Genomic DNA, 16,703 nt, shown 5'->3' with positions numbered 1-16,703 from the left:
TATACTCCGAGTTTAAATAATGTTTGCAAATCTTAAAACAGGGACTACTGAAGAAACACTAACAAATCACTATAGATAAATAGAATATCATGAAGATAGAAACTTGAAACTTGTTTATAGATACATAAATGTTCATTGCATCTATATTTACAATTTTTGGGAAAAAATCCCAAACAAAAAGGCAAAAACGAAGCTTTCATTTACATAATTGTACCATGAAAGCTTCATTTGGCAATGAACTACAAAAAAAATAAAACCAAACTAGACTAGACTAGGGGGTAAGGGGGGGTGATGAGTTCATTGGGGTCCAGGTTGAGCCTCTCCGCTATGGCTTGAAGAAAATAACCCATTTGTTGAAGCTCTCTATCCAGCCGTCGTTGATCAGTGGCAAGACCATCGAAAAGGAAATTCAGGTCACTCCAAAGCCTTAGCAACTATATGTTATTGATGGTTTTCATTCTGTGCATTGGCCGTTGTGTGTACCTCCTCCTAGCCATCTTATTCTTCTTCCTTAGTCTTCTTTTTCAAAAATTTATGTTTAAAATCTACAAAGGCCTCTTTAAATAGACCATAGCATGAGAAAATCAACCAATAGAAGTTATACACATATTGATGGAAGGGGAGAAGGCGTGTGAGAATAAGAAATGAAAAGTCACGGTGGTTGTGGCAGTCGATGCATTTCAAATTATGTCATTTCCCAATGTGTAATAATTACATTGAAAGGTTCAGTGTATAAGAAATAGGGTTTCTTTAATAGACTACACGACTAGTTGATGATATACTATGTAGTTTTAGTCCAGTCGATGGGTAATATGTATAGTTGATTACAGAACTTGGGAAGGTAGTTTTCAAATTGGCACCCTTTCCAATGGGTCATAATTATTTTAAATTCAACATTGTATGAAGAAAAGGGTTTGTTCAATAGACAATCAGGTAGGTTTATTATACACTACATATTGAACTTTTACTTGGTAGACCAAATAGTGATATATTATATATTATAAGGTTGGTCGATTATTTTAGTCTAGAATCTATTTAGTATGTAGTATATAATATATGAACTGGAATCGATAATGCACAAAAAAAAATGATTTTAATTACAGTTCAGTGGTTTTCAAAATAGAATACACATTACATACTGTCCAGTGCATTTGAACAAATAAAAAACATAAAATACAATGCCAATCATATTATCCTACATTAAGGCGGCATGTTGTTCTCTTATGTCCCGGCTTTTTGAACTTGGAGCACTTGTTTATTTTTTTGTACAGCTCCAACACACCCTTAATGTATTTCACCTTCTTCCTTTCGAGTTTTGGATCAAAATCAGGTGGAAGAACTTGAATTTCAAGATACTCTCGCGCCACACTCCACTCTGACTCTAGTGGTGCTGCAAAAATAGGTTCCAAGTATGCAAGGAGGTATGATTCTTTTAAATATATTTGCAAAGAGTAGTTGTAAATGCTAGTACCGTATTATCTCCCATTCTTCAAACATAACGTTGCCATTGCAAGAGCGCATGACAATTTTACTAAGTCGTACTTTCTGCAAAAACATGACCGTCTCGAAAGATTAACTTTAGCGGAATGACCGTAACAAAGCATGATGAATTTTTCAAAGCTTTCATTTATGTTGTTCACATATAATTTGTCCTCCTCGGTCATGTTTTCCCTCAAGATCGTCTTGGCTACGGGAACGAATGTTGTCTTTGAATTGTCCACCTCCGCATACCTTTTCCTAAATATTTCTCCAAACTTATGTGCAATTGAATTAAAAATGGCCGCCACTGGATACCCTCTTTCATCATAGAACATTGATTTGAGAGACTCGGCGATGTTTGAGTTCATGACGTTGAATTGATTACCTAGAAAGTAAACCCGACTCAACTTTTCCAATCCAACTTCATGCTCAAGGCAATCTGCTACAATGGGGCATCTTTATTTAAGGGCGTTGAACTAGTCATTAAATTCTTCCAACGTGTACCCCTTGGTCGCATGGTAGTATGAATAGAGAGAATCGGAACAATGGTGATTTGTTCAGAGATTTTCACTGAGATGCCTCATACAAACACCTAATGTGCAAAGGAATAATGCCTTATGAGGCCGTTGGCTATGCTCACATGTCTGTTGAAGATAACGCATAACTCTGGTTCATCGATGACAAATGCCTTAAGCTTCTCAAAGAAGAATCCCCACGATGCATCATTCTCCTTATCTACCACACAATACGCTAAGGGATAGATATGATTCTGCATATCTTGAGTAATAGCGGACAACAACACTCCCTCGTACTTGCCAGAAAAATACGTTCCATCAACGGCAACGACCTTTCTCATATGTGCATATCCATGGATGGAAGCCCCAAATGCCATAAAGTAGTAAATAAACCTGCCAGACTCCTCATCGACCATGAGAGAATTAATAGACCCGAGATTGTAGTCGTTGAAAATATATGAAAATTAGAGAAGCACTGCATATTCGTGATCAGGTGTACCTCAATATATGTCCTTCGCAATACACCTGCCATCAAACACTTCCAATAGACCAGCCTGCAATGTAGCTCCCTAAATACGATCCTCAGATCTCTTTCGAGCTAGGACCTTTGTTGTCGATGAAAATTTTCAAAATAAGTGAGGCAATGACCTCTACAGTTACATTTTTATGATTTCCCATGACATGATCAATGCCACAAGTATGCTCTCAAACGTACTTGTGGACATAAAACCAACCCGATTCTCCGATAGCACATGCGTGCACCATCCACCGGCAAGTAGAATCTATGCACCTCACCTTCAATTATTTATTAAAACTCTTCACCAATGTGTAATTGAACGACATTGTCACCGACGCCTGCTTCAACAAAAGATTTAACATTTTCTTTTTCTTGAATGTTTGTCCTGTAAAAAGATTGGTGTAGTCCGAGAAAGAGTGGTTTCTTTGTGGTTTGAGCTACCCATCCTCACCTCCTCCACACTCCTCTTCTTTATAATCTTCACTATTATCCCATTCATCACCATCCATGCTATCATATTCCATTAAAGTATCATCCACCATCGAGGATGGGGGTAGGGGTGAGGGTGGGGGTGGGGCAGATGTGGAAGCTTCTTCTTGGGACCTTTCAACAACTTTAACCCATAATATAGGTCTAGAGTTATCAGAATCAACGCAAAGCATATATAATTCTACATGTCTATCATTCCTTATGAACGTTGGATGGATTTTCCCCCTCTCATTCATCAAGTAACTAATTACCACCTCGTTTTGATCACAACTTAATTCACCGTACTCCATTATGCTTTTAACCATATCAGCGGATGAACCATTGCGATAAAGGGAAATGGATACTATCTCCTTAGATACAGTTTTCGAAACCCAACATTTAGGAGTCTCCTCCCATTCACCAGAAAATATACTACTAACAACCACGTAATCTATAATAGACATAATATACCTTGATAATAGTATTCAATAGACTTGAATAGTGGTTTATGCGCCTAGACTTAATAGACTGAGGTCATCTTCTTACTAGCTACTAGCCGTACAGTGCACGATTGACCCTTTTCTGATGATCACCAAAATAATCCGACGAATTTTAGCTTACAAACAACCTAAGAAGTGTTGGAATGTTGCCATTGAGCCAAGAATAGATTTCAAAATATGGGACTAATTTTTTAAGTTTTTTGTATGAAAATGGAAGAAACATTGGAGCTAAAAATAAGCAAATATAGATTATAAAAATGGAGATAATATTACTTTTGATGGATGCCGAAAAATTCGAAAAAAAATGGTCAGAAAATAGTCAGAAAATCGAGAAAATGGGGCCAAAATTGGGTGAGTACTTGTGGATTGGTTGAGAAGCTTTGGGATTTTTTTTAATTGTTTATCCAATATTTATATTTTTTAAGATGGACTAAAGTGTAGTCTTAACAAAATTGGGGCTGAAATGGGGAAGGGGCTAAAGTGTAAATGTCAAAAAAGGTTTGGGAAGTGGCCTTTTTTGCCAACTCCCCCTTATTACAGAACAGTCTCAGTAGTATCACAAACAGTTACTCCTGTAATCAGTCACAGTTATAGTTCAGTAGTCTATTGAGACCTCAGTAAATTCACCTAGTCAACAGAACTCTATTGTATCCAATCAGTTAACAAAAGTCAGTAGTACTCCCTCGGTTAACAAAACTCAGTGAACTCAATATAGTTCATTTAGAAATCAGTCCAGTGTCTATTCAGTTGGGAGTAGGATTCAACACCGAGCGAACCCAGGGATGAGGGCATTCCTACTAGCAGAGGGTTTGACCCTTAGTAGCAATACCTATATTACAGAACTACATAGCCAGCATAGGTTGAGATATATTCCTACCAGAATTGGGTTGATACGTCACATATGAGTTTTCCTGCCAGCGAGGGTTGACGAAAGAGCTTCCTGTCAGAGAATGTTAACTCACAGTTGTATTTACCTGTGGCACAATACTGACACCCTTTGAACTAGGGTTATAGGTTGGACCCTAATCTATTCATAAAGGGGCATATTAGTTAGATGATTACCTCCCACAGTCTCGATTTTAGTTCCAATCTCAGTATAGAAATTAGTTCAGTTTTACAAAATCAGGATTTTAAGACACAGTCACTCAGTTCAGTATGGAACTCAACATAGTTCAACAAAATTAGGACTGTCAGAAATAGTCATTTAGCTATCAGTTATACAGTATCAATAGACTCAGATATCAGTAAATCTGTAATACAGAACTTAGTATCAAGAGTTATCATGATCTCAATTATAGTTTACGTATTTATGCATGTACTCTCACTCAGTCATACTCATGTTTTTCAGCCAGTATTGTTCAAGCATATGAACCCATGCATCTCAGCCTACCTCACTTGGCATACCAGTATATTCAAAGTTCTGACACATACCTTTTGTTGTGCTATGATGTCTTATATCATAGGTTCAGATGCACGGGCTCCCGATCATACATAGCAACCCGATCCATGAGCAACAAACTTAGTGTTAATTCCTCGTAGTTTGAGGATATATTTATTATTCCAGTATTTTAGTACTCAGTTTATTTCAGTAGTTAGAGTTAGTTGAGGACTTGTCCTATCAACTCCCTATTCAGACTGTAGAAGCTTTTCATACTAGATTATTTATCGATAGATTTTTAGTTTTGGTATTAATGTACCACACTCAATAATTATTTATAGCTTTGAACCTTATGGCCAATTTCTGCTTAATTTCCACATATTTATAATTTTATTATTCAGTTATTGCAGCAGGTACTAGTCATGGGTTAGCTTTTAGTCCCTCAGGATTATGAGCACTGTGTAGCGTCTGGGGTACAGACTCAGGGCATTACACTTTCCAAAATGACTAAAACTTCTGTAAGGGCCAATATATCAGGGACTAAGCTTTCCCTTCTCGACAAATCTTTTCACTCTCTTTAGGGGCGATATTTTCAAATACACCAAATCCCCAACTTTAAACTCAATATCTCTTCTCCTCACATCTATATAAAATTTATGATGGCTTTGGACTGTCTTAAGCCTCTCCCTGATTAACCTAACTTTCTCAATCGCATTAAATACCAAATCTGGCCCTACCAAAGCAGCCTCACCTACCTCAGATCAACCAATAGAAGATCTACATCTCCTTCTAGAGAGAGCCTCAAATGGAGCCATCTGAATATTGGTGTGATAATAGTTATTGTAGGCAAACTTGATCAAAGGTAAGTGATAATCCCAACTACCCTTGAAATAAAGAACACACGCCCTTAAAATATCCTTTAGGGTATGAATGGTACTGTTTTCGTAACCAACTATATAAGAATGAAAAGTTGTACTAAGATGGACTTGGGTACCAAGACCCTTCTGAAAAGCTTTCCAAAAGTGAGGTAAACTGTACCTCTATCTGGAATAATAGATAACGGGACTCCATGCAACCTGACCAACTCTCTAATATAGAGTTTGGCATAGTCCTAGGCTGAGTTAGAGGTATTAACTGGCAAGAAATGAGCTGATTTGGTCATTCTGTCTACAATGACCCATGTCGAATCATGTTGATGACGCATACTAGGTAAACCCTTTAAAAGATCCATGTTCACCTCTTCCCACTTCCAAGTACAAATGCTAGACTCCTAAATTATACCACTAGGTCGCAGGAGTTCAATTTTAACCTGTTGACAATTGGAACACTTAGCTACAAACTCTGTAATATCCCTCCTCACATCACTCTACTAATAGATTTCCCATAAGTCACGGTACATGTTAGTGTCTTCTGGGTGAATAAAATAACATGCACCATGCACTTCTTCAAGGATTCACTATCTCAAGACATTAACATATGACACACATAGCCTACCCTGACAACGCAACACACCATCTCTTTCTTGGGAGAAAACCTCTACTTTTTGAACTCTAACTGATTTCTTCACCTTAACTAAATTGGGATCCCTATCTTGCTTCTCCTTCACTTCAGCAACCAAAGAATATTTTGAACTATTTTGAACCCATACACTACCTTCAGCTGAATGAACCAACCGAACAACTAATCTAGAAAGCTGATGAACCTCCTGAATGAACCCCTTCTTATCATTCTCAATATAAGCAACACTACCCATAGACAATCTACTAAGAGCATTTTCCATTACATTGGCCTTGCCCAGATGATACAACACCCTCATATCATAATCTTTTAACAACTCAAGACTCCTTCTTTGATGAAGATTTAAATCCTTCTGCAAAAATACATACTGCTAACTTTTGTGATCCGTGAACACATCAACATAAACCCTATAAAGATAATGCCTCTAAATTTTCAAGGAAAAAACAACTACTGCCAACTTAAGATCATGGGTAGGGTAATTCTTTTCATATGGTTTAAGATGTCTAAAGGCATAGGCTATGACCTTACCTCTCTGCATCAATGCACAACCAAGGCCAAATCTGGAAGTATCACGGTAAACAACAAACCCATTTGAATCATCTAGGAAAGTAAAAAATAGGGCTGAAGTGCGTCGAGTCTTTAACTCCTAAAAACTCTTTTCACAAGAATATGACCACTGAAACTTGACTCTCGTCTGAGTCAATCGAGACATGGGGGATGTAATTAACGAAAATCCTTTAAAAAACCTTCTTTAATAGCCAGTCAAACCCAAGAAACTCCTTATATATGATGGAGATATGGGTTTGGGCAAGTTTCTCATGACTTTGATATTTTAAGGGTCAACTCTAAGGCCATCATCAAAAAAAATATGGCCAAGAAAAGATACTAATCTTAGCCAAAACTCACACTTACTGAATTTAGCGAATATCTGATGGGATCTAAGAGTCTGCAATAAAACTCTAAGATGTCCTGCATGATCATTTTCACTATAAGAGTAGACAAGAATATCACCAATAAAGACTATGATGAATATGTCCAAGTACTACTTGAGCACTTTGTTCATCATATCCATGAAAGCTACTAGGGCATTTGTTAATCCAAAAGACATAACTAGAAATTTGAAGTGAATATACCAAGTTCTAAAAGCTATTTTTGGAATGTCACATTCTCTGACTCTAAGCTGATGATAGCTGAACCCGATGTCTATCTTAGAGATATAACTGAAACCCTAAAGTTGGTCGAATAAGTCATCAATATTAGGGAGTGGATACTTATTCTTGATTGTGACTTTGTTCAACTGATGGTAATCGATGCACATTCTAAGACAACCATTGTTTTTACATATGAAAAGGACTGGATTACCCTACGGGCAACACTGGGCCTGATGAATCCCTTATCTAAGAGATCTTTTAGCTATTCTTTTAACTTTTTGAGCTCAGATAGAGCTATTTTATAGGGGGAAAAAAAGATAGGCTGGGTATCCAGAAGGAGATCTATTCTAAAGTCAATTTCCCTTTAAGGAAGAACTCTGGAAAGATTTTTAAGGAACACATCTAGAAAATCCCTTACTACTAAAAATGAATCATTACTTGGAGTATCAAAAATAAAGTCTTTGACTCGAATGAAATGGTAAAAACAACCCTTGGAAATCATTTTACTAGCTTTAAGGTATGAAGTAATCTTACCCTTAAGCACTAAAGTACTACCCCTCTATTCAATGACTAGTTCATTAGGAAATTGAACAACTCCGTTTCTGCAGTCAACTGAAGTATAGTATGAGAGGAGCCAATCTATGGTGAGAATGACATCAAAATCAGTTATCTCTAACTCCACAAGATCAACTGAGGTGACTTTCTAGGATATTGTGACTGAACAGTTCCTGTATACCTACTTAGCTATAATAGAGACACCTAGTAGAGTAGGCACTGAGAATGGTTCTGCTAAATATTCATGACTGATACTGAAATCGACTATTATATAGGGGGTTACAAAGAAGAATGAAGATCTGAGGTCTAACAAAGCATAAACAAAAAGATAAAAGACCTATAATGTACTACTAACCACATAAGGAGAACTCTACTAATACTTTTGGGATAGAAGTGCATACAGCCTATTCTGGTGATGTCCACTGGTGGCATTAAAAGTAGCCCCCTACTGAGTTGGGTGACCTGCTGGAGCTGATGACAGATTAGACTTACCCTGCTGGCACAAATCCTTTTCCCTCAAGCAACTATTAGATACTCTCTGAACCTATGGCCTAGATTGCCACATCCAAAACATACATCACTACTATCCTTGTACACACCCTGATGATTTCTACCATACTTTTGGCAAAGAGAATTAGTTTAACCACTATTCACAGTTCCCTGGGACTAAGAGCCTAGCAACTTATCTCAATTGTTATTCCTAAACTTTGGAACTGACATAATAGATGAAAATAATTTGGGGTTGAATACTTTTTACAGAACTAATAATGGTTACCACCCTATGACCTTGGCTGAGAAAAGTTAAAGCTACCTATTCTGGCCTTTTTATTTTCTCTCTCTTTCTCCTTGAGATTTTTTTCCTCAATTTGTTGAGCATGGACATTAGCCTAGAGATGTCTATATCATTAATAAACATAGTAGTTCTACAATCCTTGACCATACTAGCAGCTACACCAGAAATAAACTTACTCATTCAAGATCAATTATCAGCCACCATTGAAGGAGAATGCCTTACCAACTGAGTAAACTTAAGCGAGTATTCCTTCACACTCATATTACCCTACTACAAATTAATAATTGTATCACCTTAGAATCCCTCAACTCCAAGGGAAAGAACCTATCTAAAAGGCTGTGGAAAACTTCTCCCACTCTACAAGCCCTACCTCGGCACCCATATCCTCCTTCAATGCTTGAACTAGGTCTAAGCTATATTCTACAACTGGTAAGTATCCAAATATGCACTCTCACTTGAGGTGACACCCATAGTATTAGTCACCTTCTGAACCATATCAAAAAATTAATGTGGATTCTCATCAGACTTGGATCCCAAAAACAAAGGAGGGTTTATTCAGGTAAAGTCCTGAATCCTAGCTGCAGCTGTGTTAGCGACTAGGTTGGCAAGGGAAGCAGCCTAATGATTATTCTGAGAAGCTACTGAGTGAGATAAAGTAGTGAATGTAGCTCTAAATTTGGAACTGAAGATATTCTCATTCATCGGATTTTCCTGAATAGGCGAAGGTACAGGCTGATTTCCGTTTGTTCTTCTGTTATTCTTTCTAGGAAGAATTTTCTATAATGGAATAAAGGATGGATTGGAAAGAGATTTTAAATAGAACTCATGCTCACTTGCACGACATGATTATTGAAATAAGGGAAACTTTTCCTAAAACATCTTGTATCCTCTTATCCATAGGGGTGGCTCACTCCACACCCATGCACAAGAATCTACTCGATATAGCTTTTAGACTTCCTAAGACACTGTAAAACCTTAGGCTATGATACCAAGTTTTGTCATGACCCAAGGCTACCCCCTTGTCGCGACAACGGTGTTTGCAGTCAAAAGTGACCACAAGCTAACCCATGAGTTGGTACCTGCTGTGAGTCCTAAATAAAGTAACAAAATACACATGCATAAACAAACTGGCAACACTATAAGGTGTAAACACTAATAAGATAATGTAAAACTGAATACTAAAGTACATATCAAAATATGTTTGAATGACTAAAAATATCCGATAAAAAATAACTGACTATCTAAATGACTGATTGCATGTCTGAAAGCCTCTAAACTCAGTGAAATAATTTGATGGGACAGGCCCCAACTAACTCCAAACTAAATTAACTGAAAGAAAATGTAGAAATACTAAAATAACATAACTGTTTCTTGATATCTAAGTACTCACCACAACTGCTACTGCTGATAAGTGGAACTATCTATGCACGATTTGGAAACTAGATATCTGAACCTACGATATAAGCATCATAGAGAAAATTAAAGTATGCAGTCAGTACTTAGAATATACTGGTATATGAGATGAGGTTAGGCTGTAATACATGGGAAAACTTTGCATGAAATACTGACTTGATAAATAGCATGAGATAACGGATGCATAAATGCATAAAAGCTGTAAAATCTGAGAATGCATGACCAAGCATATAACATAATACTGAAATATTCTGTATATTGAAATATTGAAATCAAGCAACTGAATAGCTGATAAACTGTATGCTATGGTCAAGAAAATGTGAACTAAATTTTGAACTGAATATTGAACTAACACTGTAGGAGGTATCATGTAACTGACATGCCTCAATCTGATCTAGGTAGGGTCCAACCTGTAATCTTAGTTGGAAGGGTGTTAGTACCAAGCCACGGGTACTAACACATGGATATGTAGATCAACTCAAATGGTCTCCTGGAGGACTAGTGTAAGGCCCAGCAAAATTCTAAGCTTAACACAGTCTGTTAAGCTTGCTAAGGGGGTCCCAGACTTAGAAAATTCAAGCTAAGTATTTAAAATTAGTATTATTTTGCCCTTCGTAAGTTGGTAACTCTATTTCATGACTCTTATGACCTTAAAATATTGATCTTTAGATTGATTCAAGATCAAGAATGTCAGTAGGTATTCCCAGACAATTTTTAGATTTTTTAGACCTCGTTTAGACCATGTTCAAGTGACCACAATAGTGAGTTGATGCGATCTCGACGCATCATGTCATCCATCGCATCAATAGATAATTTTTCCCTCAGCTCAATGCAAATTCTAGTGAACCGATGCAGACTCGACGTGTCGCGTTGGCATCGCGTAGATGCCAATAATACGGTGCATCAGTTTGCGCATCAACAATTCAAATTTCATTCATTAAAAACTGCATCTTTAGGGGTATTTAGGTCTTTTTCCACATCCTTCAGCCCCTCTAAAACACAAAATTTAGCCTTCCATTTGCAACATACACTCATTATTTTACATATTGCTCAAGAACAAAAATCCTAGGTGATTAAAAATTTAGCAACCAAGGTATGTCAAGTGTTCATTCAAGGGTCCCTTCCACCCATGGAGTCCAAGAAACAGTTGAATTCAAGTATATTCATGATTATAATGTTGATTGGATTTTTATTCCATGTCTAAGTGCAAGATTTATGTAAAAACAACTATTATGTTGGAACTATTATGTGAGTTCATGTTTAAGCCTTGAAATTGTGATGCTTATGTGTTGATTAGTACTATGTGCATATACAATGCCTTCCTAGTGTCTCATGAGTTATTCATGAGAATTAAATAATGAAATTATATCATGTTAGCATGTATTCAAGTTTATGTCATACAAGTGTTTGCTAGAATGTCCCAATGAATGAATGATGATCAAGTAGTTATTTGTCATATTTCAACATTGTTCCATGTCTTATAATTTATGCTATCGAGTCCTGGAGATATTTAATACCCAAAAATTTAGTTGATTACCTAGAGCCATGGTCAGTATTAGGATAGTACCAGTCTTGTCATGATCAGTAGTACTCTCTGTCAGTGACAAAACTTAGGAAAAACTCAGTAGACTTAGTATCAGTCTAGCCTAGTTCAGTATTTAGTTCAGACCTCAGTAATCTCATTCAGCTAACAGAATTCAGTAGTATTTCTCCAGCCAACAAAACTCAATAAACTCAGTCAAGCTTAGTATGAACTAGTAAAATCAGTTTAGTATCTATTTAGTTGGAAGTAGGATTCAGCATCGAGATAGCCCAGGGATGGGGGAATTTCTTCAAGTAGAGGGTTTGACCCTTAGTAGCAATCCCTGTGTTACAGAACTACATAGACAGCGTTGGTTAAGATATCTTCCTGCCAGATATTATGAGGTTTGATACATATCATTCGAGTTTTCCTGCCAGTGAGGGTTGACGAAATATCTTCCTGTCATAGAGGGTTAACTCCTATCTTTTCTTTACCCATGGCATGGTATTGATACCCTTCCAACTGGGGTTACAGGTTGGACCCCAATCTATTTAGAAAGGGGCATGTTGGTTAGATGATTACCTCCCACAGTGTTAATTTTAGATTCAGTCTCAGTACAAAACTCAGTTCAATTCTACAGATTTAGGACTTTCATAGTAATTCAGTATCAGTATACTCAGATATTAGTTAATTAGCATTCAGACTCAGTATTCAGTATTATCACGATCTCAGTTACAGTTTACATATTTATGAATGTACTCTCATTCAGTCAATATTGTTCATGCATATGAACCCATGTATTTCATCCTATCTCACTTAGTATACCAGTACATTCAAAGTACTAACACATATATTTATCTTGCGCTATGATGTTTTATATCATAGGTTTAGACATATGGGCTCGCGATCATCCCTAGTAGTTACAGATTTACAGCAGTCAGAGTTAGCAGTGAGTCCTCAGTTTATTTCAGTAGCCGAAGTTAGTTGGGGACTTGTCCCATCAACTCCCTATATCAGAAAGTTTAGAGGCTTTCCAGACAAGAGTATTTTTAGACAAGTAGTTTTAGTATTGTTATACCTTATTCAGTTTTAATTCAGTATGGAACCTTATGGAAAGTTTCTTCCTAATTTCCATATATTACAGTATTATTATTCAGTTATTACAGAAGGTAACAGTCATGGGTTAGCTTGTGGTCCTTCGGGATTATGAGCATCGTGTAGCATTTGGGGTACAGACTCAGAGCATTACAAACTTGATATTAGGCTCAATATAGTCCTAAGAAGTTTGAAAGCCGCATCTAGTAGAGTCTTGTGCGTGGGTGTGTAGCGCGCCACACTTATGGACAGGAGAATGCAAGGTCTTTTAGGAAAAGTTTCCCTTCTTTTAGTATTTATGTTGTGCGTGTGAGCATGAGCTCAAGTTAATATCTCAGTGTAATTCATCTCTTTCTTATGATTCTAGAACATTTCTTCCAGAGAACCTAATGAAAGAAGTAATGAAAACCAATCTGCCCCTCCACCCATTCAGGCAGATCCCCTGAATGAGTATGTTTCTCACACTAAGTTTAGAGCTTCTTTCACCACCTTAGATCATTCAATAGTTTCTTAAAAAAATTACCTGGATGTTATCCTATCTTGGCTTACTGCTCATGCTACGTAGAGTAAGGAGGAGAGGCATAGAAAAAAAAGGTAAAAGAATAATAGGGCCAGAACGTCTAGGCCAAAGAGTGACTGAACCAATCCTCTTTGAATGAAATGTGGTAAAAACCACTAGGGTATCTGTAGAGTTGGTAGTGGTGCATGTTTCAGATGTGGCGTGCCAGGCCACAAGGTCAGATAATGTCCTCAAGTCAGTTCGCAGAGTCAGCATAATCATCTTCCAGCTCAGTCTGGTTTCTCGAATCAGCAGGGTGCCGCATCTAGTGCCACTAGTGGGTAGCTCCCAAATAGACTCTACACACTTCAGGCTCGATAGGATCAGGAGATTTCTCCTGATATGGTCACTGGTACATTACAATTTTATCATTTACATGTTTACGCTTTGCTATACCCAGGTGATTCTTCGTCCTTTGTTACTCCTTATATAGCTATTGACTTTGGAGTAAATCTTGAAATCCTAGCAAAGCCATTCTCAGTCTCTACCCCAGTGGGTAAATCTATCATATCCTGATGGGTATACAGGAACTTTCTAGTTATGATATCTGAGAAAGTCACTTCATCAGACTTAGTTGAATTAGAGATGACTGATTTTGATGTCATTCTCAACATGGATTGGCTTTATTATTACTATGCCTCAGTCGACTATAGAAATAGAATTGTCCTGTTTTAATTTCTGAATGAACCCATCTTTGAGTGGAAGGGTAGTACTTCAACACTTGGGGATCAGCTTATTTCTTACCTAAGGGCAAGAGAAATGATATCTAAGGGATGTGTCTACCATTTCATTCGAGTCCAGGACTCTATTTCAGAACCCCTTAATCTTGAATCAGTGTCAGTGGCATGTGAATTCCCAGATGTGTTTCCCGAAGATCTCCCTGAAGTTTCTCCCGAAAGGGAAATCAACTTCAGAATAGACCTTCTTCCAGATACTCAACCCATATCTATCCCACCTTACAGAATGGCACCTGCAAAACTCAGAGAATTAAAAGAATAATTAAAAGATCTCTTAGATAAGAGATTCAACCCAGTGTGTCCCCGTGGAGCACACTAGTTTTATTCGTGCATAAAAAGGATGGTTCTCTTAGAATATGTATTGATTACAGTAAGATAAATAAAGTCACAATCAAGAACAAGTATCCACTTCCCAAAATCGATGACTTGTTTAACCAACTTCAGGGTGCCAGTTACTTCTCCAAGATAGACCTCAGATCGGGCTATCATCAGCTAAGAGTCAGAGGATGTGACATCTCAAAAATAGCTTTTAGAAATTGATATGGTCTCTTCAAATTCTTAGTCATGTCATTTGGTCTTACTAATGCCCTAACAATTTTCAGGGACTTGATGAACCATGTGTTCAAGCAGTACTTGGACATGTTCATCATGGTCTTCATAGATGACAATCTTATCTATTCTCGTAGCAAGAATGATCACACAGATCATCTCAGAACCGTATTCCAGAATCTCCAAACCCATCAGCTATAATCATATCCATTTATCTCTTACATGTCTTCTCTATGATCATAGACCATACTCATGCATGTTAGCATTAATGTATGCTTACAGTTCCTAGTATAAGGAGTTATAGTTCCCCCAGTGTTATAAATCATGTTCCATGAATACAGAAACTCTAGACTCAGGTCATGCACCTCATGAATCAAGTATCTGTATCATGCTATATAGTATACTCAGTTCCCTTGACCCATGCTACACTTCTAGTGATTGGCTAAATTCAGATTTTTTCATGTATATCTCAAGTCCTCATGTTTTAACCCTTCAGTGGACTCTACTTACAAAATGATGTAGTGATAGGCAGTTGCTTAGAAAGGAGAGAATAAACATTTCATGTTAAGAAAATATTATTACAAGCTACTTTTACACTAGGCTGTAGTTATGAAGATAGACTTGAACGTCATGTTGATGTGTAAGTGGCTAAATGCATTTCAGAGATTTGAGTAGGCTTGAACATAGTGGGAGAATTTAGTCCAGATCATACCTTAGTAGGTAGATTTATTAGAACCCAGTATTCAGTTCCAGTACAGTCTCAGTTGTATTCTTAGTTACAGTCTCAGTCACAGTCACAGTCTCAGTCTAGTAATCAGATCAGTAACTCAGTTCAGTTTCAGATTTTTTTTACCACAATGTATAGTTATCAATTATTCAGTTATCAGTATTTCAGTACCTTAGTTCACAAAAAATTTTAGATTCAAGTTATACGTTTGGTCTTACCTTCTCAAATAATATAGTTTTTAAGAATTTATGCTCAGTTATCTCATGTTACTCAGTCATTCCCTACGGCATATGCATAATACTAATCAGTTTCAGTCCATCTAAGTACAGTTCAATCCTACATGACCAATATTTAGCTATCATCCACTCAGTTAATCAGCTAAGTTAGTACGTTTATGCTCAATACCCATGTGAATTTTTCCAGTAGCCTCAAGTAAAATGCATGCAGTGTTAAAGTAGAAGTTCCAATTAAGGGAATAGTCGAGGAACGTGTCTAAGATTTCAAGATAGTAGTTGCAGTGCATAAGGCTTAGTAACTCTATCTTAGATGATGTTTCGTAGGCCTTGCTCCATATTATAGAATTACAGCCACGTGGTGATTTCTTATTTAGATGTCTTATTCAGACCACGCCAAGGTTTCCCTTGTTGCCTAAAGCCACTAGAACTCTATAGAAAGAGTGTCAAAGAAAGGCTCCAGTTGAATATAAGTTGTCAGCATAAGTTATCCCGCAAAACCAGCAATTCAGTTCAGTAGTTAGGCGCACAATGTTCGTATAGTTGAGTTTCCCATATTTCTATCTAGTCGCACTATCTGAAGTCTCATGAATGTAACTATTCCAAGATCGAGCAACCATGTGGTTGAAATTTTATCTCAGTTAAGGTGTCATGCCACAGTTTTAGATCCCTGATATGCAGTTATGATTAATTTCGTAGATGCCCTATGCATCATCTCAGTTTTTCCTCAATCTCAGCTAAGTCAGCATTCTCCAGGGGACATAATGTCCCAAGGCAGAGATACACTATAATCCTCGAGCTTTTATGACCTAAACCTTCCATATTCTTCTCATATAACGAATCCAGTTTGAAGTAGTGGGTACTCATAGGTGGAACTATAAGTTCCAATCTCAGCTGTAAGCCATGTATTCAGGGGCTCAGTTCTGTTTATGATATTCAGTTCCTTTATCATATTTTAGGATCAGTAATGTTCTCATGTTCCCGTTCATGCATA

This window comes from Capsicum annuum, chromosome 10, assembly GCF_002878395.1.
Source record: "Capsicum annuum cultivar UCD-10X-F1 chromosome 10, UCD10Xv1.1, whole genome shotgun sequence".
In the NCBI taxonomy this organism is placed as follows: domain Eukaryota; kingdom Viridiplantae; phylum Streptophyta; class Magnoliopsida; order Solanales; family Solanaceae; genus Capsicum; species Capsicum annuum.
This window is presented reverse-complemented; position numbering follows the sequence as displayed.